This window comes from Lygodium microphyllum, unplaced genomic scaffold (assembly GCF_053477565.2).
Source record: "Lygodium microphyllum isolate KBCC unplaced genomic scaffold, Lygodium_microphyllum_v1.1.10 scaffold_32, whole genome shotgun sequence".
Lineage (NCBI taxonomy): Eukaryota > Viridiplantae > Streptophyta > Polypodiopsida > Schizaeales > Lygodiaceae > Lygodium > Lygodium microphyllum.
Window position 1 is genome coordinate 5,549,440 of NW_028229515.1, and position 23,991 is coordinate 5,573,430.

The window sequence follows — 23,991 nt, forward strand, 5'->3', positions numbered from 1 at the left end:
AGGGAAAATCATAAGAGGCCATTAAACTCCATTCTAGTGACCTTGCCCTTTGAAAAGTGGGACATTGATTTTTTTGGACCTATACATCCTTCATCTACCATGTGAAATAATTATATCATTGTGGTGATAGACCACTTTACTAATAGGATTGAAGTGTACGATACAATGAAGGATAATGTCAAGGAGATGGCTAGTTTCATTTTAGAGCAGATTGTTTGCCATTTCTGTCCACCTAAAGAGCTTGTGTCTAACTCTTAAATAAAGTGATTGAGACTTTGATGGAAGCTATAAAGATTAAACACAATAAGACTACACCTTATAACCCCTAAGTGACGAGGCAAGTAGAGATTACCGATAAGCAACTTGTGGGGAATTTATCCAAGACTATATCTGAAGGTAAGTGTGATTGGCATGAAATGTTATATGTGATTATTTGGGCTTATAACACGATATTTAATAGAGATTGAGCTACCTACATTAAGGTTTGCTCTAAATAATTCTTTGGGTGATGAGGAGGCATTGCAAGAAAGGTTCACTTCCCTTCAAGCCTATCTTGATGAGATCATATTGCAAGACTTGTTACATTAGGAAGTATGAAAGAAGACGATAAAAACACTTCACGACCTTCATGTTAAGAAGTATAAATTTGCTAAGAATCAATCAATCCTCTATTATGATGCCCATCATGAGCTATTCCTAAGAAAGTTAAAACCCAATTGGGATGATCCCTATACGATTGTTCGTATAGAAAAAAATGGCTCTAAAGCCCTTTTAGAAAAATTTCAAGGGGTAAAGTTCAAGACTAAAGTAAAATTCTATAAGATGAAGCCCTTTTATGTGTAGGGGCTGATGTGAGACTTGGTGCCTTTGTAGGTCTTCCAAGATCCACATGTAGAGGATAGCAAGACTATTGGATGGAAAATTTTATTCCTTATCTTGAGCATCCATATTTAGGGTAGTGTTACTACTAAGGCAAAGTTGTTTGGTGGAGTAGGGTTATCACATTACTAAGTGGCAAGACGGATCTTTCATGTGGGATATTTGAGTCTATTTCCACAACTACCATATGACTCTTATTTGATTTCCCATTGAATTTAGTGAGCAAGGAGAGATTGTACATATTTTACATCCCCTCTCTAGGTTAAACTTTGATTATCATAAGTATGAGTATGTTGATTGTTATGGAGGGTTACATCAATGAAGCCTTGGTTTATATATTATATTTTGATGGAGCTTCTCAAGTATCTACTAAACATGCAAGTGTAAAAACTATCATTAAAGACCCCTATCATCAAGTGGTTTTGAAAATGAGAGTGTATTTAGGCATTGCTTTTACTAGTAATTTAGTAGAGTACAAGGCCTTACTGATGGGGCTAAATTGTGGTATTCATGTTGTATCTTACCGTTGACCATGCAACCCCCCTTTTATAAAAAATCAATTTTTAAAAAAAGGAATTTTTATAAAGTAAATTTTCCCCTGTCAACGCTATCGTTTTCTGGCAGGAGGGGGACTTGAACTCAGAGAAAACGTAGGTGAGGAAAGTGATGACTAAGAGATGATGGAGAGCCAGAGGTGACAATGGCAAGGATGAAGATAACGATGAGGAATACAATCAGGGTGTGGATGTTCTCCTCCATTATCTCTCCTTCTCCACTCTCTCTCCTTCTCCTCCAGAAACTGTCAACTGCATGGCGGGAAGGCTGGTGTGGCCGCCTAGATGGAGGGAAAGGAAGGGAGCCCCATGTCACACCCCCTCCCCATAATACCCCTTTCCCCCCTCCTTGAGAGGGATGATAAATTTCTCTTTCTTTTTTCCTAAACCATCACCCTTCTTCCCTTGTAAATTTCCCCATTTCTTACCACAAACACACTAATCTACTTTCCCCCCCTTCCTGCCAACTTGTGAAGGAGAGAAGGAGAGGGAGAGGTAGTGAAGGAGAGAGAGAGAGAGAGAGAGAGAGAGAGAGAGAGAGAGAGAGAGAGAGAGAGAGAGAGAGAGGAGAGGGAAGGAGAACCTAGAGTAGGAGATGAAGAGAGAGAAAGAGAAGAGGCCCAAGGAAAATTCCTTACATGGATGAAGCCTTGAGTACCCTCTCTCCCCATTGACACTTCCTAAGATCTCATTGTCGATTGCCTTTAGTTGACAAGGATATCGGGAAAGTCAAGACAAGGTGTAGGGAATTCCGACACCAAGGAGTCCTTCAAGAGGAGTGAAGGATGCAGTCCAACCTCCGAAATGGCCCCAAAGTGTAAACTCTCCCCAGAAACTGGAAAAGTCATGACTATAGAAGGAGGATTAGGAAAAGATGCCACCATCAACATGAACGGGTTATTGGGTATAAATGCAAATTCAACACTCCAAAACCAGGTACCGCTACCATGTCTAGTACTTGAAGCCGAACATTTAAGCAAGAATATCATTAGGAAGAAGTCATACTTCGCATCGCCTAACTTGCATAACTCGAAAAGGTAGTTGAAAAGGCTTAATATCCATGAATTTTCAATGGACATAAATATTGTGTATAGATCAATTGCATCCTATAGACCCCCCATTACTTTAATTCTATCTGCTAGCAAGACTTTGACCACCTTGTCATAGATGTAGCGAGTCTATTCTACTTGTCGGCATCTGATGTGTAGGATCGAGTTCACACATGCCACATGCAAGATGAATAATTTGATAATCTTCAAGTTCTCCAACCATTTTAGCCTCTTTAGATTGTTTTGAAGATAAGCAAGCAGGTTGGCATATATGTAGCAGTATCCTTTGTGCTCCAAGTCTAATGCCTTTTTTCATACAGTGGTAAAGGGTTGTAGAGCAGATCCAGAATCCTCATCATGTCGGTTCTTCTATGATAACTTGAAGAGTTCATAGCAGTCCTCAGCATGATCTGGAATATGAGGAACCTGCTCCATGCCTCGTAGGTCTGGAAGCAGCAAAAATCCCAAAAGTGAGTAAAAGAAAAAATGTTGTCTAGTGAAACATCACTTTACTCTTTCTGATTATTCTTATCTTGATTGTTTTATTCATTGGTTTGCTCTGATACCAACTGTAATGTGCTCGGTCCTCCTTGACATATTTTAGTAGTCCATTGCAAGTCTGATCTAAAAAATGCTACTTGGCACTCCCATGGAATGTCACAGGGTTTTCCAAGTCTACTTCTCAATGAAGCATATTGGCCAACCCTGTTAGGATCGACCTGAATCTTTTTGCGTTTCTAGTGGTTAAGACATGCTATAGCCTTTTAGCGTTGGCAATCTACTTTGCACAGAGCATCTAAACCAAGGTGGGCTCATATCACACTTGGTTTAAAGAGAATGGGAAATGAAAGGGATGCATCGCTCGAGCTCTCTACCCATAGGGTAAAGTCCCATTCTGGTCCCCTAAAACGATACGAGCCAGGGTTCTACCCTACATTATCTAAGGTCAATACCTCATCATGACTTGAATGTTGAGAAGCCTCCCAGTTCTCTAGGACCACCCTACCATAGGACAAACTAGTCGGGGGTTCCCCCGATCCGCTTCCCTTCATAGCTTTAGTTTTCTACTTACCTAAGGGCACATTAGTAGTAACACATACAAGCAGGTTCCTTAATTTTTTAGACTTCAAGCTCAACTTTCTATCTTTGATATAATTGTACCTGACACTTGAGTTGTCAAGCTATACTACATGATGCGGACATTAAATAAGTGAGCGCTTAGGACTTGGTTGTTTGGTGTGAATGGTCCTTGAGACCTTAGGTTGTAAACAATCATTTGAGTTATTGGAGTAATATATAATAAAAGGGATACATGAGAGAGCAAACTGCTTCTCACTGTGTGTTAGCTCCAGCCTCTGTCTTTGACTTTTATCATGGTATCAAAGCCATGAATGGGCTCTTTGGAGGATGGCATTGGTGGAGCAGATCCTGAAGCTTGAAGACAAAGTATGTTCCTTGAAGAAGCAGGCTACCATTGACCTCATGTGAAAGGTATGCATTTCAGTTTGAGTTTCTGAAACTGTCAGAGCTTTTTGGGGGTTGCTCAAGGGATCAAAAACATGTAGTAGAGCCTATGTATGATGCCATTCATACTTAGCATGAGTAGCAAAATATAGACGTGGAGTTGGAATTTATGCGCTTGTTTTTTATGGGAAGGATTGGACAGCTCAAGTCATCCATTGGTGCACTCTATTGGTCATGAAGGAGGAGCAAGGCTATGTAAAGCTTAGAGAAGCTTGTTTGAGCATGGTAAAGTGGGTGCTAATCTTCATAACCAGTAGGTTTGAGGTAAACATATCTTCATATAGATCACGTATTTGGGGGTTGATTACTACCTACATTCTGTTGGCCTAACACAAGGCATAGGAAGGGTGGATAGTGCTCTACTACTTGATGAATCACATTCAAGGGATATGCAAGAACCCATGATATTGATGCTTTGTCTTGAGCTCATCTTTGAGCTACATGGTTATGTACAAATCTGAAAATATGGACATACCTGTTGCCAAACTTTCATGGAGACATACTCTTGAAGTTTGAAAGCTATCTAACATGTATAATGAACTCTTTTGAAGCATAGGCATACTTGGCAAGGTACAAGTGTTGTCTCTCATGCCTTTGAGCCTGGGTTTGGAGTGTCAAATGCTCAGAGTTTGTAGTGAATAACAAGCTAAAATCTATCCAGAAGTTTCCAGCACTACTGCAAGGCACTGTTTGGCCACAAATGCCTTTGGACTGATGCAAATGATCATCAAGAATGCTTGGTGAATGTCTATGAAACATCCATGTACACCTGGACATGACCAAAATGGATTAAACCTTCAGTTCTAGAATGCATTTATAGATCTAAAAATCATAGGCTGAAATTTGAAATTGAATGTATAACAGTTATCACTTGAAGGTTAAAGCGGCTTGACGTTCTCATTTGTACCCGTAAGGTTTGATTCATGCCATTAGAGCTATAGGTGTGTTGTGGGATACTGTGTGCCCAAAGTTTGGGTTGATGTACTAATGGCTATAGTAGGGTATTGACTATTTTTATTAGTTGAAAGGATATTTAGCTTCCATACATGATGTACATGCATTGCAGTGTGTCCAGTTGGACATGTATCTATACTTGCATGTAATAACAACTATCTGAGATGCCTTGGGGCTGTTTGAGGCACATACACTCTATTTTTTGGATGAAAGAGAAGCTTCTAGTAACTATCACTGATGCTTACAGACTGCTTGTCTGTGCATGAACACTCTACTTGATTAGATGCTAGTTATGAAGTGAATACCGTCTATATATGCAAGCTATCATACCTAGGTGATTGCCAAGTGTTAGGAGATGTATATATCATTATTTTTCAGGCTAAAATGCTGACTATCTGAGCACATAGAGTGCTAAAAACTATCATAAACAGTTGCAGGTTGAAATTGAATTGTCAGGAAGATTTTTGGCTTGCAAGTAGTCAGGCAGAACATACGACACGACAAATGCTAATAGGATAGACAATAGTACCCAGATTGTGGGGGAGAAATTGGACAGCCATAATTATGCCATATGGAAGTTTTTCATGGAGAACTTCTTAATTGGGAAAGGATATTGGGAGTTGGTGACTGGATCAGAAGCCGAACCTGAGCTTCGAGAGAGACCTACAACTGATCAAAGATGGTTACACATAGCTTGGACAGAAAGAGCTTGCAGGATGTTACATTGGCTATCTCTATGTATATCAGATGCCATGGTAATATATATAATGAATTGCAGCTCTCCTAAGGATGCATGGGACATTTTGATCAGGTACTATGGCACCACTACAAGGGCTAGGAAGATACAATTAAAGTAGAAATTTAACAATATGGAGAGAAAAAGTAGGTCTATACAGGACTATGTGACAGAGGTCAAGACCATTGTGGATCAGCTGGCATCTGTTGGTACTCAAGTTGAAGATGAAGATATGGTTTCTATGACAGAGATCAAGACCATTGCGGATCAATTGGCATCTGTTGCTACTCAGGTTGAAGATGAAGATATGCTTTCTATGACTCTAAATGGCTTGGATCTATACAGGACTATGTGACAGAGATCAAGACCATTGCGGATCAGCTGGCATCTGTTGGTACTCAAGTTGAAGATGAAGATATGGTTTCTATGACTCTGAATGGCTTGGATCTAGAGTACAAGTCTTTTGATACTTCTGTGTCTGTGCGGGATGAAATTCCTGATTTCAATGAGCTGGTTGCATTGATTATCCATGAGGAGGTTAAACTTGGCTTGGCTACAGGGTCAAGCAGTTCCAAAAGCAAGGATGCAGTCTTTTATTCCAATCAACGTGGCCGTGGCAACCATGGTAGAGGCTATGGTTTTGGTAGAGGAGGCCATCAAAATGCATCCTATGGCAATAACAACAGCAGGTAATGAATGCAAGAGGTGGTGGAAACTTTAGAGGCAAGGGGAGATCTAGCCCTAGAGGCAAAGGCTCCTGGCAGCAGCAATGCCTATCTGACAATCTGAATAAGGATGAGGATTTTCATTACTGCAGGAAGTATGGTTATATTGCCAAAGATCAGAGAGTGGTGGGGAATATGTGTCAAATGAGTTTGATAATTTTCTAGTTGAAAATGGCACACATAGGCAGCTTACTTGTAGCTATACTCCACAGTAGAATGGAGTGCCTGAGCGTTAAAATAGGGTATTGATGGAAGCTGCTCGTGCCATGATAAATGAGAAGAAGATTCCGCTCTATTATTGGGCTAAGGCTGTTATGACAGCCATGTATATCTTGAATCGGACTCCCATTGCAGGTATTCATGAGATGATGCCATTTGAGAAGCTGTATGGCTATAAGCCGGATGCAAGTCACATGAAATTCTTTGGTTGTCTTTCTTATGTGCACATCCCAGATGAGAAAATGAAGAAGCTGGATCCAAAAGCTCATAAGTGTGTTTTCATTGGATATTCGCAGGAGGAGAAGGCATACAAATGCTACAATCCCTCTACCAGGGAGACTTTGGTGAGCAGGGATGTCATCTTTGATGAGATGGCCTCTTGGTATGTATCACCAGTTGTAGTGCCATCGGATACACCTTCTACTCATGTATCTACACCTGATTTGCAAGAGAGTACTCCTATAATAGGTCCTAGTGGTCAGACGGTATCTCCATGGACAAGGAGATTGTGGAGCTCTAGCTCATTGTCCACTAACACCACTATGTCAGTGAGAGCAGACATGATGTAGTGGACATCAAAGAAAAAGGAAAAGTCATTGATGATATATTTGATGTGATGACACCTGGCAAGATGACTTCAGGCTATGACTCAACTGACAATCTAAACAGTGAACTTGGTATTCTGATTGTGTATACACCTGGTACTAGGCAGAATAGGTACATTCTGCCTCATGAGAGAGGGGAATCGAGTAGTGCATCACAGCCTAGACGCTCGAAGAGGGTCAGATATCCTGTTGACAGGTTGATGTACAATGGCTACTCTGCAAAGCATTATGCTTACATGGAAAAAGTGATGGAGATCAAAGAACTAGGTACATATGCTGAAGCAATAAAAGATGAGAACTGGTGTGCAACTATGGTTGAAGAAATGAATGCCTTGGCCAAAAATAAAACATGGGATCTTGTGCCACTTCCTAAAGGGAAAAATACCATTGGCTACAAACCAACCTGGAAATACAAGACTTATAAATAGTATTGTACTGTGATATCACATATTTTACTAGATATTAGATTTATGAATAGCTTAATTTGATATCCTTTAACTCAATCAAATGCAAGTTGAATGGTAGTGTGAAAAGGTACAAATCTAGGCTAGTTGCTAAGGGGTATGGCCAACAGTATGGACTTGATTATGAGGAAACATTCACCCCTATTCCCAAGATGGCAACCATATGCACTGTGATTTCTTTGGTTGCTGCTAGAGGCTGGAATTTGCAGCAGACGGATGTGAAGAATGCATTCCTTAATGGTGACTTGGTAGAGGATGTCTATATGGGTCAGTTGGAAGGGTATGCACACCCTGATCTTTAGCACTATGTATGCAGGCTAAAAAAAGCATTGTACGGGGCTGAAGCACACTCTGAGATCCTAGCATGCAAGGATTAGTAACTACATGCAGGGGTTGGGATTTTTTGTTGGTAGGGCTGATCACGGCCTATTTACGAAAAAGACTGATAGTGGCTTGGTAGTGCTAGTCATATATATTGATGATTTGATAATCACTGGTGATGATGACTTGGGCATACAACATATAATGAAGATGCTGAAAACTGAATTTGATATGAAAGACAGGTGATTTGAAATATTTATTGGCCATTGAGGTGGTTACAGTTGAAAATGGTTTATGGTTGATCCAAAAGCACTATCCCATGGAAATGCTAAAGAAGTATGGCATAACTGAATGCAAACCACTAGATACGCCTCTTGATCAGAATGTAAAGTTAGACATGAGCACTAGGGATAAAGTTGAGGATGTGAATATATACAAGAAGATGGTTGGTAGTCTGATTTACTTGACCATCACTAGGCGTGATTTGAGCTATGATGTAGGGCTCATAAGCTAGTTTATGTAGAAGCCTCGAAAGCCACACTTGGATGCAGTTAGATGCATTATGAGATATGTTAAGTCCACTGTAGATTATGGGCTATTCTATGTGAGAGATAAGACCTAGAAATTGGTTGGATACACGAATGCAGATTGGGCAGGATGCTCATATGACTGTAGATCTACAAATGGCTATGCTTTTAGGTTTGGAAGCGGAATGATTAGTTGGAGCAGCAAGAAGCAGCCTATGATTTCTTTATTGAGTACTGAGGCAGAGTACAGGGGTGTTGCATTGGCAGCATGTGAGATTGCATGGCTGCTCAAGCTTATGGCTGATTTGGACATATAGGTACATGCTCTAGTGACTCTGCTATGTGACAATCTTAGTAGTGTACTCCTGGTCATGAATCTAGTAAACCATGCTAGGACAAAACACATTGAGGTACACTACCACTTCATCAAAGAGTTGGTTCTTGTAGGAAGAGTTGATCTCATGCATGTGAAGACTGATGAACAGGTTGTGGATATCATTACCAAGTCTCTGGGTAAAGATAAGTTCAGTGTTTTCAGACAACTGCTTGGTGTGCAAATATTGTTTTGAGCTTGAGAAGGAGGGTTGGACTTCAAGCTCAGCTTTCTATCTTTGGTATGACTGTACCCAACACTTGAGTTGTCCAGCTGTACTACATGATGCAGACATTAAATAAGTCAGTGCTTAGGACTTGGTTGTTTGGTGTGAATGGTCTTTGAGACCTTAGGTTGTAAACAGTCATTTGAGTTATGGGAGTAATATTTAATAAAAGGGATATGTGAGAGAGCAAACTACTTCTCACTGTGTGTTAGCTCCAACCTCTCTCTCTAACTTTTATCATAATTAACATGTTAGCCACATGTTCCTTTACATAATTTTATGCACTGACACAAAAACAATTTAGAAAATTTCCTTGAAATGTAAACTTTATATCAAAATTTCAAACTAAGATACAAATTCCATCCTTAGGACAATTCTTGTGATTCGTAAGGATGCATCTTATTTTCCTCTAAGTTTCCGCCCTTGCACTAGTAACAAGGCCTCAAGAATCCATCTCAAGTCACGTAGATCATTTGAGTAGGACCCGGAGGTAGGGAATTTACAGCCAGAGCCCTCATGGCATCCAAGCATCCTCCTAGGGTCAAACTAATCCACGGAGAGGCCTCTCATGGCAGGTTTGTTCCATATTCCTATAGGGTTATTTAGAACCTCGTTGGATAGGGTTGGCATCCAGCTGGGGGTGGTTTGGCGTGCCCTTCGTGAATTTAACCTGATTCATTATACCAGTTTCTTATGAGAGCTTGGGTCAAACAATCCTTCCACAAACAGTGCTCCTAAAATTACAAGCACAAACAGTAATGTGGGTGAGTGCTCAAAATGCCTGCTAAGGTGGAGTTCCTTTCTGAATGTTGAGCATTCAACCTTTGGATTTTTCTTGCCTTGGCAACAACGGCAATGGCCCTCTATGGGGGAGGAAATACCCTTGTTCTGTCCCTCATTCTTATGCGATAAGAATGAGAATTTATGCAATTGGTTTCACATCCAATCAACAACACCCCTTTGTTTCCAGTTGGTAAATTTTCCCTAGGTTTTATAGCTCATGGGTTGGGTTTTCGGCATGATCTTAGATAATCCATTCTAGGATTCCCAAGGTTTGTTTGAGGGTAGCTCCACCCTCTTGAGATTCTATTATTAATTTTTTATTCTGCTCCAACTTCCGTTAAGAGTTTCTATCCTCTAGGGTTCCATGATGGAAATCTTTTGCTTAATCCTCTTGTGAGGGTAAGAATAACCTAGTTCATTTTAGTTAGCTCTTGTCCGATTTCAAGCTTTAGGAATGATATTGGACTAGTGGAGATGGTCCTTCCCTTGACATTAGATGCATCGATTTAAGTGGTATCATGCACACAAATTTTATCTAGAGGGATTCTTGAATCTAGTAATGGCTGATGACTGGGTTTGATCCTCTCGCTAATGTTGTTCGACTAAAACTATCTTGGATTTGTATTGTTTTTCAATCTACCTTATGGTTGAGCTCTTGGCTTATTACTCTCAAAAGAATGACCTGGTTCTTCTACAAGCCAACTTTAGTACAAATTATGATAAAGACAATGTCCTATGCACAGTACAATCAAAGTTATATCTACAATATCGAGAAAAATGAGGATGCAATTTTTTAACACCCCTGAGAGCAATACTTTCCATGTAATGCGAGTTTCTTCATGCTTATGCAGGATATTTGTTCTAAGCACGCCTTGAGATACCATTTCTTATAATAATTCAATTTTAGAATTCTAAAGATGCATCTTACAACCAAAGAGGTATTGGTGCGTGCACGTACGAGTACAACTTTATTAAAGTCAAAGATGAAGATTTTTAACACATACATTTACTCTTCATGGAGGCTTAATGCAAGCGCTGCTAGTTGTGTGATTTTTAAGAGTGAGAATGATCCATGAATTATAGGTAGCCCTCTATCAAATTAACTCTAATTTCATGTACCCATTGGTTCAGTTTTATGTAATAAAACATGATCATTTCAATTGACCATTTCAATGCAAGGAAGTACGATCTTTTGAAAGTCAAAACTATTTCCTTTATCTACTATTTTCTATGTAGGAAAAATTATCGATAGCACCTAATTATTCAAGGATGTATTGTCCACACCTGAACCTGAGCTATTGTTTATTGTACCGCATTGTTCGGTAACTCCTTAGGGTTTGTGGATTTTCCATTGACATGAGACAGTTTCGCTTTAGGGCCATCCAAAAACTCAAATAATATCCGACCACAATAGCTTGAATCCGCTCCTTGTGCATGCTTCCCTAGTGGATGGTTTGCTCCTTTATGAGAGAAAATATTGCATGGGAACCCCTCTTAAGGGGGGAGATTGGAAACTTCCCTCTCTCTCTCTCTCTCTCTCTCTCTCTCTCTCTCTCAAAGTCTCTCTCTCTCTTTCTGTCTCTCGCTCACTCTCTCTCTATCTTGGCACAATTTTTCGCAAGGGGAAGAGGTGGTATCAATCGTCTTTTTTTGGGGGGGTTTATAAGGGAGAAGAGGGTTATTATTTGGGGGGGGGGGGGGGGTGATGGAGGCCCTCTCCTCTACCTGGCCAGCAAGATTGGCCCACCACCATGAAGTGTATGCTGGGGGGGGGGGGGGGAGAGGTAGTGGAGGGGGGAGATAGGTGGCACATGTGTGCCCCTCCTCCCCATCGACATCATCATTGTCTTCATCTTCGTCATCATCTTTGTCATCTACTACTTCCCTCCCTCCCGCCAACTAGGGGCATCGAGGGGGGGAGTTTAAAAAATTCAATTAATTTAATGATTTAGGGGGGGAATCCTATGGGTCACGGAAAAAGGGGGTTATTACATAAGGTATGAAATAGTACTAAGTAGATTATGGAATTGAGCCCTAACACCTCGCACAATTCGATGGATGACTGGTAAGGCCATAACCTACAAGCATGCAACTAGCTATCTAAAAGCATGAAAACTAATTATGATGAAGAGTAAATCAGAAAACACAGTTTGCCTTGCTAGAGGCCTTGCACCCCATGACAAGCCACACTAAGTTGTAGTGAGTGAGTCCCTCTAGGCTACTAAGAATAAGTGAAATGCACTGAGATATGTCATGGAGAAAACAAAAGAAGTAAATCAAGGATAAACCAAAGAAGCTCTAGGAACATAAGGGACAATGTCCTTGCAAGTAGATATTTGTAGAACTAAATCATTAGCACCATGAATTGCCACAGTGTCATAATCCATAGCATTGAACCCCTCATGGATTTCATGAATCAGTTCCTAAACTGTATCATTCTCATTAACCGCATTAAAAGTGGAAAGGTAATCCTCACTGTGTCTCTTTGCCTCTAAAAAACCCTATAATTTTTACTCTAAATCCCTACACTTAGTTTCCATCATAGATACATGCTAAGTCAATTCCTCTTTTTTATGAATCTCGGAATCCTACTCCATTGAAAGAAAAACATCCTTAAACATGTTATAAGGCTTAGAGATCATAACATCCAAAATCCTTGCAAAACTTTGCCATGCATTTTTCACCTCAAGCATCAAGGAATCATGAATATCCTAGAATTCAAATTTAAGAATCATAGAGGCATCAACATCCACCTCTAAAACTTGCAATCTACTCAACTACCTACAAGGAATGAAATCTTTCAAACAACAGTTTATACTCAACCTATAATTTCCCATGCATGTGCAAAATTTTTTGCAATTCATCCAAGCATTTGGACCTAAGCTCATCAATCCATCTCTGAAACAAAACCACAGACATCTTATTATTGTTTATAATATGTTGCATCTCTGCAATTTTAGAGTAATGTTGTGAAAGCAAAGAATCATAATCAGCATGTTTATGCTACAGTTGTGCTGAGACAATGCTTTAGACTTCATTTGCTCAACATGTAGCTGATCCTAAAATTTTTGAGCCTTGGCTAAAATCCCTAAATTTTCATGATCATATTGCTTAAAATACAACATCACTTTTTGCATAATAGCCATAGCACTTGCAACATTACTAACAATAAACCCATCTGCCCCTAAATGCACAAAAGTAGATGGAGCATCTACCACTGAGTAGCTCCATGATATTTCAACAATGTGTCATTCGTATGAACTTGAGCATCAACCAAAACATTCTATGACTTATCATTTGAGATTGATGCCTATCATGAAGTCATATTTTCCCAATCTTTGCTTCTTCTTTACATCGATGTTAACTTCAAATTTAGAGGCATCAACATTACCATGTTTTCCAACATTGAGTGCATCATCAAGACATGCATCCTTATTCTCCCCTTTGACAAATGTTGAAGCAACCTCTTTTGCATATGCCTCAACATAGCCCACTTGCACCAAATCTCGATAAATAGCTTGCTCATCTGGATCACCAGTAAACAAAGCATGAGCATCATTGACATCTTTAACATGATGATAACCATCAATTATTTTGGCATCTACCTCCCCTACATTATCTAACAAAGAAGTGAGATCCAAACTCAATATATATTCAACAGTCAACTCAAGATAGATAGACTAAGCATATTCATACAATCCTACCAAAAAACAACCCATCCTGGATTTGTGGAAATTTTTATTATATCTTGAGACCTTGATCTTAGCCCCATTAACTAGTCATATACATGAAACCAACCTAATTTGGCATCCCCAAATGCTCAACATAATGAATACTTCCATAAGTCTCCTTGGAAATACTATGGTCTTGATAAACATCACGAAACAATCCATAAACCATCTTAACTTCAATTTGCAAACCTCGTGAATGCACTTCAGCACATATGCATTCCTTGGTCCAACAAGGTCCCCAAATTCCTGCTGCATTTGTGCTTTTGAACATCGCCATGATCTCAGGTTACTATTCATGAGAAGAGAAAAAACATGGCTGACTATTGTTGTAGTCAACTCAAGATGACCAACAAATTTTCCATTCAACTGCATCAAAACATCCAACTACAATGAAGCATACACACTTGCAGCCCACCAATCCCAAGGTACTCGGGCATATGCATACAACTCTATCTTCTCCAACCACAAGTGATGAACCTATGCTTCAACATTAAGATACAAAGTCGAGTTAACAAAAGGTGTACCTATAGCACTCGAACTTAAGAGGTGAGTAGCATGCATGAATGTAGCCTCTTCATCCATTGGCTGCTTAGACTTGTCATCATCTATGGCATCATATTGCGCTTTATCCTCCTCCTCTAGCCGAGAGCATGCTTCTGCAAAGACAACTTATGGATAGAAGAACACCTTCTATGGGTTATGAGGTAGTAGCAAAGGCGGATTTTATTTTTGCGAGCTTTTGTTTTTGTTCTTTTGCAATCAATCCTTTTTTTTAGATTTTTCATGCAATCTTCTAATTCTACAAATAAATATCTCTATACAACATACCCCCACATGGCAGTATCCTAGGTCATATGTGATTCTCATGCATACATTCATAGCATGATTACCAATTCATAATCATACAAAAACTATAGTCATGAAATGACACAAAAAGAAAATAGAAATTCTTCACTATTACTAAAAGAGCATGACGCTTTGCATTTACATGAACACACATCAAGAAAGAGAAAAACAACATGGCATATTCTCAACATAACCAACCAAATCAAATATCCTAATGCATGCAATCTCTTAGGTAGATTCTCCTTTGTGTAGCAAAAAATTTTCAACATGATATATCAATCACCCTCACTTGAGATTTTGGAATGAACTCACCTATATGCTATGGAAGCACATAGTGACCAAGAATCCCTGGTTGGCCAAATTTGTAGGCAGCATACATGCAACAGATAACTAGACACTTTGAGAATGTGTTCCACTTAAGAACAATCATACCCTCTAGAAGAAACATCATAGTCATGACTTATGAGAAGTGATTTTCATGTAAACCTTGTATGAGAGAAAAAGTAATTTACCCAATGGAGTGGAACCCAAAGTATCCACAAGCAAGCTTGTATGAAAATCTACAAATATCGATCAAGCTACCTCTTGACATGGAACTCCATCTTTGCTATAAAGATGCATCTTTTGTATTGCAAAAACATTGTTCATGCTATTGAAAAAAAAATGCATAGTCATTGACTCTAAGTAAACAAAGATACAATGCTACATGCAACATGTAAATTGATGTCCTTGCAATATGTGATTGTCATATTTACATATTGAGGGAAAATCTATCAATCTGAGTCACATCCACTAGCAAAGCATCAACATATATTTGATAATGGAACCCTGTAACAATTATTTCAAGTAATATATTTTTAATAATCATACATACAAGTCTTCATCATGGGAAACAAAAAAGTACATGAATTTCAAGCTAATCTAAGACTATTTACCTACTAAACAAGTCATAGGTCACCCCAACTCTCTCAGCCAAGAGATGACTTTGCAACAAAGGAGGTGGTGGATGCCATAGAGGACTTTGGCACATTTTTTCTCTATGGACAAACATTTGCCTCCCATGGCATCAATTTCCTCTCATGTAATGTTGGAGAGTACATAGTATTCTTGCCATGGATATCAATCCACTCTCTTGTGAATTTTGAAGCTACATCCCGCCAATCTCTTCTCTTCTATATATTTTACTATCCACTTGTAACATTCGCAATACAAATGATGCAAGTACATGCAATCTTCTTTAAAATTTTAGATAGAGTCTCCTTGGTCAAGAGACCAATTTCTAAATATTAAACCAACCACCCAACCTTGGGCTTTGACGTGGAGTTCAAGGCAGAGAAATCAATAACATGAATAGGCTTTCACTCACCATTCCATCCATGTTTCATAATGACCAAAGCACTTACCATGAGATCAAACAAATGCATAAGTATCATAATAAACCAACCACCCTCAGTTGGGCTTCCACTTGGAATTTAAGGTGAAGAGTTTAGAACAAATGCTTCTTCCATCAAAGCCGATGTTTTAAAGTTCAAACTTGAGGCTGGTTACACACCAAGTAATGGACGGCCAACCCCCGCCCAGAGTGTGGGCATGCACTTTTTGAAATTGGGCACAAACATGGGTGTCATACCTTTACACACCAAAGGGAGACAGTTTGTAAAAAAATAAAAAAGAATAAACTTATAACTCTTTTGATTGGTTGCAAATGCAAAAAGTACACCCTTGTCCGCCACTTTACAAAGTGGGCAGGGGAGACTCCCCGTCCAAAAGTGGGTGGGGAGTTCACCTGTTTAACAGGTAAACAATAGGTCATGTCCTCTCCAGTGTGTAAAGGACTGCGGATGCCAACCTTTAAATAAGTGTTTTGATTGGTCAAAGTTTAGAAAGTGGGCAGCCCTTTTTTGGTGTGTAACTGGCCTGAGAAGTAGTTTAGATGCAAACCTGTGATACTTCATCCCATCCAAGAGATGTACAAAAGTCTACAAATTTTACAAACACCTAACAATGGCACATACACATTTTAAGAAAACACTAAAGTACTTGTAACCCTTATCTTTGAGGCGCTCCTCTTACACTCTTGTAGCCTTCTCTAAATGTCTTTTCCTCTCTTCCTTATCTAGACCAATAGCCTCAAGCTTTAGAATTTCTTTTGAGATGAAGGCATGGAATTCATCCTATCGTTTCAAAACAAAAACTATAGCTAATGATAGAAAATCACCTTCCATACAAGAGAGTTAGAGATAGAAAAGCACCTTCTATATAAGTTGAGATATTAAATCGCAAGGAAAGCTATAACATGGAGCTGATCATGATAATACCTTGCCCCTATACTCATCTCAACCTCATCCCACTTCCTCGTGTCTAGACTCAATCTATCTAGAATGGAGTCTTTGTTTGCATTACCAAAATTTTGGAACATATACACCTCATGTGCAATATTTGGAGTAACATGTGCTCTAGAAATACTATTGGAAACAAACATAGGCATAACATGAGAATGTAAGCATAACATTTTCCAATGAGAAGTATTTTTGAAGGAACAAGATTTACGCATTGGTGGTATCTAGTGCAAGTAGCAAATTTACTTCCTTTGCCTTTGGCGCCTCAATGAATTGACATTGTATACTAATATGGTAATCATCATTATCAAAGTACTCTAGAATTGAGAACCAACTAACATAAGAATGGGATACAAACATTTAATGCTTGCATGTATAATGGGAAAAGTATAAATTATTACTTACTTCCATCCCAAACCAGAAGCTTCTTGCCACGCTCTCCCAAGAGCCCTTACAAACTCCTCATTTCTTTGATGTCAAATCAGACACTAGTCATCTAGATTGATGTTTGTTATAGGCATGGTCTGCTCTCTCGGACTTACAACTAACACAAGAAAGTGTCCTATAATATCAAGATAACTTATGGAATCAAAGGAAGGAATCAACCACTAGGCATCATCTACGGTAGATTTGACAACCTCATGAGCCACCAGTCTACAAAGAAACATAGGAGGAGGTCTTCTTTTCCAACCTCATCCTCCCCTTGACCACTATCACGACTCACCTCTTCATTATCATCTAGACTCTCATGGAATGAAAAATAGTAGAATTAAAGTAATCACATAAAATGAATAATAATAAATAAATAATCATGTATAAATAAAATGAATATATAAGTGACTACCTATGTGCTTAGCAACTTCATGAAATTTAGTATTGGAGTCCTCATCTACATGTGCTTCGTCTTCATCGTCAATGAAGTTACATTTCTTTCAACCACTTCCTTTATTTGTTGTAGGAGTGTCCAAATGTCTCACATGATGATCCTTCTTGTTTATGATCTGGCTATGAGCACATCATGAACATAGCTTCATGCTCATTTTACGACTACTATGAGGTGAGACATATTTCTCTCTCTCTCTTGCCAAGCACTCTTTTAGGTGCCGTAATATGCAATCTAAGCACAAAGCACATAAAAAGTTAAAACCCATTATTTTACTACTCTATCAAGGTTTAAATAGTTTTTGAGATTTTGTTTCATATATATAATGGATATAGAAATATGGTTTGTGCCAATTATGGTGGTAAAACAAGAACAAACAATTGAAAGTTTGTGTCAACTTGAAAGTTCAATGCTATAAACCTTCCCCTTAGCCACAAGTGTTTGGCTTCACCCCAACCGATTCTTGGCATACAATACTCAAAATATGATTTCCTCATATCCACTTTAGATAAAGCCTCCAATTTGAGATTGATACATAAGAAAGCTCCTCCATAATTGCAAGTCTTGATCCCATCATGTTTGCCACAAGCTTGATTTGGATAGGCTCTACCTAGAAGCTCTAGATGGTATCCATGTCTCATGTCTAAAAACACTAGTAATCCATTTAAAAAATGCGTATGATTTTTAAAAAACACTACAAGTTATACCTAGCACATTAACTTAGTACTAATTGAATTTAATCTTCATAAAAAAATTAATTCCTTAGATATTTGTTTAGCAATTAGATACACTATGGATCCACTATCTAGAGACATCCTCCACTAATTTCACTTCTCATCTAGTAATAGAAAATGTACTTTTGAATCAATTATGTAGATTACTTCATTAACTATGGCTAAATGAATTGCTATTTCATTAGCATGAAAATTTCAAGAGTCAAAAGTACCAATATCCTTAGAGGTAATTGCAATTTTCATTGTGAAATCGGCCAAGCCTAATATTTTTTTTAAAATTTTTGAAATGTTTACGTAATAAACCTCCCACCATCCAGACAATATTTAAGACACTATTCAACATACCTTTGTGCTCCAATTCTTGCATTGCTACACACTACTCCTATTCAGAGGAGTGCTATGTTACACAATATTATTGCATGATGCTGCACATGAAAATATGCCTAGAATCACTATGATCCACATACTTCTATGTAATCAAACATCCCCCTAAGCTTCTAACAACCACTCTACCTTGCAATCTTGCTTGTCCACCATTTTTTTTCATCCTTTTGTCATCTTTACATATTGTTTTCCTTGCTATCTTAGATCACATTCTGCATGATCAATGAAGGAAACCAAAAGTAGTTGTGCCGATAAAATCAATTGTTGCAGAAATCTCCAAAAAATGGTTATCATTCATAGGCCCCTCCTTCCTAAGGACCTTTGAAAGCTAGTCTCTAAGGGATCTTAGTTATCAATAGGGTGACTAGTGCAATATTATCCTTTGATCAAGAGTGTTGTAAACACAACTTGTCATTAATAGGAAAGAAACCATGGAATGCATGTATCCTCCCCCTCATATATCACAATAGCAACCACTTTCTTATCTCTTAGTATAAGGTAATGACACTATAATAATTTTAGATCCTCCTAAGATTATGGATCAAATTGATAGCAATAGCTAAAACTCCGCTCGTATCTTGTTTTGTAATACTCATTTTTAATAGCCAGCCTCAATATGAATCTTTCCCTAGATATCCTCTTCAAGACTTCTTATGTATATTAGATATAAATGACCATATTGACATGAATAAGGAAAATTTGTCAAAAACATCTCATGTATATAACATAAAAATGAACATACAAAAATAGTCATAGGGGGATCAAGACATGTGTGCAATGGATTTGGTAACACCACAATATAACTACATATATTACCATGAGATGTAAGATAACCAAACAACTACATGCTACAAGGAAGGATAATAGAGAAATAAAAGTTGATTTTTAGTATTTATTAGTTTTTAAAAACTTGAGAATAGGCACTGAGAGATGAATTTTGCTTGGGAAATATGCTCAAAATTTGCCAAAAAATACGAATTTCAAGGGAAAAATAGACTTCATCGAAGGCGGCAGCTGGCAGTCAGTACGATTTTAAGCGGCAAGTCAGAGAGACCGGTGCCAAAAGTGCTTTAAAGACCCATTGAATGATGGTTGGGAAAGTTTCAAAATTTCTTGGGATGTCAAAATGGACCCTGGAAAGAGCTACGTAGTGCGGGACCCCGAGATGGATGCCCAAAATTTTTCAGAAGCCAATTCGAAGGTCAGGCTTGCCGAAGGCCAAGACCCAAAACAAAGTAAAGTGTAAATGAACTTTAGGCAAAAGGGTGTGACCCTTTGGGGCTCCGCTTGGGGCCCCCCAAAAATTTGACAATTGGGGAGGGGGGCAACTATTTTTTGCCATGGCATGGAGGGAGAAGACGTCATCCTCTTGCAAGCGATGGATTTTTGGAGAAGGAGGGGGGCTATGCCACCTAAATACAACCCCATAATTTGATCATACCAGTTGGATGCTGCATTCTTTCACTCCCCATTGCTGTATCTGTCCCGTGTAATGGCTGCTTGTAATGGCTGCTTGGACATGGAGATCAGAAACCAGTCTTTCTCTCTCCCCTCTATGGGTTGTTCATGCGCACTACCTTGAAGGAAGAATCAGAAAGGAGATTGAAGCAAATGATGATGGAGATTAATGGAGATACTGAAGGTTGATAAGCAGCATGGAATTGAGAGCAATGGAGGCTCCTTCCATTGGTGATGCACTCATTTAATGCATCTGGGGTTTCGTAGAAACATGGTATGACTATTTTTTATGAAGGAAATGAAGCTTTTTTTATATTTTATGATCGAAATGATATTTTTTTGGGATGAAAATTTGTTTGAGTGCTTGTTGCATCATGTTTAATTGTTCTCTATCAGAAAATTCTGATTTCATAATGATTTGCATGTGCTATTTAAATCTCGCAAAGCCCGAAATGCAGTTTTCAAGGGTAAAATGATGGTTTTGTCATCTAGTGGTTAAATGTGTTCTATGGGAGGAAACTGAGAATAAAATTGAGTTTTAGAATGTTGAAATTATTAGCACGGAAAAATAAACAAATTATAGCAATTATTATCAAATAAATGCTAAAAGATCAGGAAAAATAGGAAAAAAATAGAAATACTTTTCATAAAAATAAGAACAAATATAATGAGTGTTTATGAATGTATGGTAGTGGCCGAGCATGAGGTTTAGCCTTGGTTTGCCCTTTCTTTTTTTCAAAGTTTGTGATTTATCGCTTTTCATGCATCAAAACATCGAAAAATGAACCCCTACACCTATGCAACAAAAGCACTACCTAAAAGTAGGGAGTGGGGTGTTTGAATGATACGATTTGGGTGTTTTTTGTTGATTATTTTGCTAATGCATAGCATGATATAGGGTTCTTTGTATTTTAATTAAGAGGATAGTAGCATGAGCGTTCTCTTAGTGCTATCCTTACATCGCTGCAACGAGTTAGTAAATGAGTATTGAAAAGCCTGGTTGTGCACGGTACGTTTCTGATTGAAAATTATGTTTGAGCACATTAGGATCATTCATTTTTGCACATGCATATCAACCATGGTATCAAAATACAAAGAACTGGATGCATAGCACGTGTTTTCCATATGATGACCTACGCTTGAGTGTGTGAGACAACCTAATCTGTAGGCTAGTCGGTCATTTTTTGGGAATTATTCAGTAAGGACACATGGTATCTCCTAGAATACGTTCAAAATGAAAGAGTGGAGCTTGTATCATGTGTAATTTATGTGGGAGCGACGCATCTTGGGGCCAAATCCCAAGGTGTAGGAGAGTCACAGTGGAGCTGCGGTAGTCAGCCGAGAGGTGATTCCCCATGTTTGTGCTACAAGGTATTATGCTTATATGTTATGGGATCTCCCCCTGAGGAGAGGGGATGGTAAACATTGGACTTTGATCTAATACAAACGCAGAATCGACATTAGCATTTAGTATAGAGTGAGTCTTAGACGCTCTTGGCCGCGAGGCCATGTGGTGGGGTTGTCCGTGGTTTTGGAGGTTCGGCTAGTGCCATAGCTAGTGGCCGGCGCATTTTAGGTCCCATCACACACAAGCATTCTCAATCAATTGATTAGAGGTAGGCACGAGAGGGACCCTAGTAAAGCACTTTCTTATCGACATAGTTAAGAGGGTGAGGGATTTGTGGTAGGGGTCATCCTTTGAGGGGAGGAATGATGGGCTATTAGCGGCCTAAGCCTCATCAACATATTTCATGATGATGGATTGCTCGCATAAAATAAGCTTCCTACTATGGATGAGAATAGGGATCTTCTTGTGGACCAGATGGAGGACTCGCATATGAGCTACTAGTTTGGATGGCTACCAATTTACAACAATGAGGAGGGAGGGAGAAGCATCTTGCCAAGAAAACATGTGCAGATGGCAATGGTGGTGTTTGAGATGCCAAGATTTTGTGCAGATGGCAATGGTGAAATTCTATTAAACAAATAGCATAAATAAATAAAAAAGGGAGGCAAGGGGTGGAAAATTCCCTCCATCATCTGCATGGACGTGGATGCCATGTGGGCTCCATGTGGAGCATTAGGGATTAGAGCACTCGACCCTATTTTGAGGCCAAAAAGGGGGGGTAGTCCCCCATCATTCATGCAAATGAGGGTGCCATGCAGGCTCCATTTGGATCAATAGGCAGCATTAGAGCCCTTTTCCCTATTTCAAGGGAAATGGGGGGACAAAGCCCCCCATTGTCCATGTGGACCCTGACAATGGGGGGGCTCTATAGGTATTAGAGCACTCTAACCTTTTTTGGGGCCAAAAAGGGGGCGTGTTCCCCCATCATTCATGCAAATGTGGATGCCATGCAGGCTCCATTTGGAGCATTAGAGTCCTTTGTCCTATTTTAAGGGAACAAAAGGGGAGATAGAGGCCCCCCATTGTCCGCATGGACGTGGACAATGGGGGGCTCTATCCCCCCTTTTCTACCCCTAAAATAGGATAGAATGTGGCATAGGTGGAGCTTGGTCCTAATAATAAACCTCAAACTGAAAGTCAATAGAGTGGAATTGGTGGAACCAAAGAGCATGACATGCAGATGGAGATTAAATCTGAAGTGATGAATTAGTAGTGTCGATGGTGCAATATGTGGAGCATAATGATCATTACTGTGGTGGCCTTGAACTAGGCATTTTTAGTTGATAAATACTAGAGGAGTTCCTCAAAAGTGTTAACAACATGTAGTAGCTACGCAATGCCAAAAAAGTAGAGCATAGATTTGGTTTGTTGAGATGAGATGGACAATCATGTGAGCAAGATAGATGGTTGAGATTCACTAACCCATTAAACAATCAAGAGAAGGTGATAGAAGTAGTAGTTCCCTGAAATATGTAAGAAAATTTAGCTTAAGAATAGGGTTATATTTCAAAGACACGGGGCCTAACTTAGAAAACTAGTCAAAAAAATCCCATGGGCTTCATCTTGATGGAAGCCATTGGAGGTATAGGACATTAACCACTATACATAGCGGTATGTTAAGCTGGCATGGTACTGTAGTAGGCAGTACTACTCATAGTCAAGAATGGCAGTGAAGAGGGTATAAGAGAGAGGGGAAAGGGGTGAAGGGTCAAAGTGATTGTTGCTCTAGGAGAAGGTGAAAGGCCTAGTGATGGGGTTGGAGGCCACCGTGAGGAATTATATGTAAACCATAGTTTTAAAGAAGCTTGATCTCTTAGGCATTGTTCACGGATCTCTAGTCAATCCTTGACTGAATGATGCCACGCTGAATGATTGGCTTTCAAAATATCTATCTACCCACCTTGAAATCGTGCTACGTTTGGGAGATAGGTGAACCCAACATATGAAAAACCTTACTTCTACTAAAGCAATGTGGGATCAAACTTACAAATTCAGAGACATATCTATGAAAGTTGCAACCCTAAAAAAACTTATGCAACCAACCCTTCCTGAAGATAGTGATGTCTTGGCATTCATAAATGATTGGCAATTAGAAATTTGTATTTGACAAGTATCTTTGTAGTTACCATTGTCGTCATCTCCGTGACATGCGAGAAACAAACAAAGAAAAATAAAGCCTGCATGTGGACTTCCGCCCTTCTTCTTGTTGACATGGAACACAAGACAAGCTTGCCTTACATGCAGGAGCATTACTATCTTTAAAATTGAG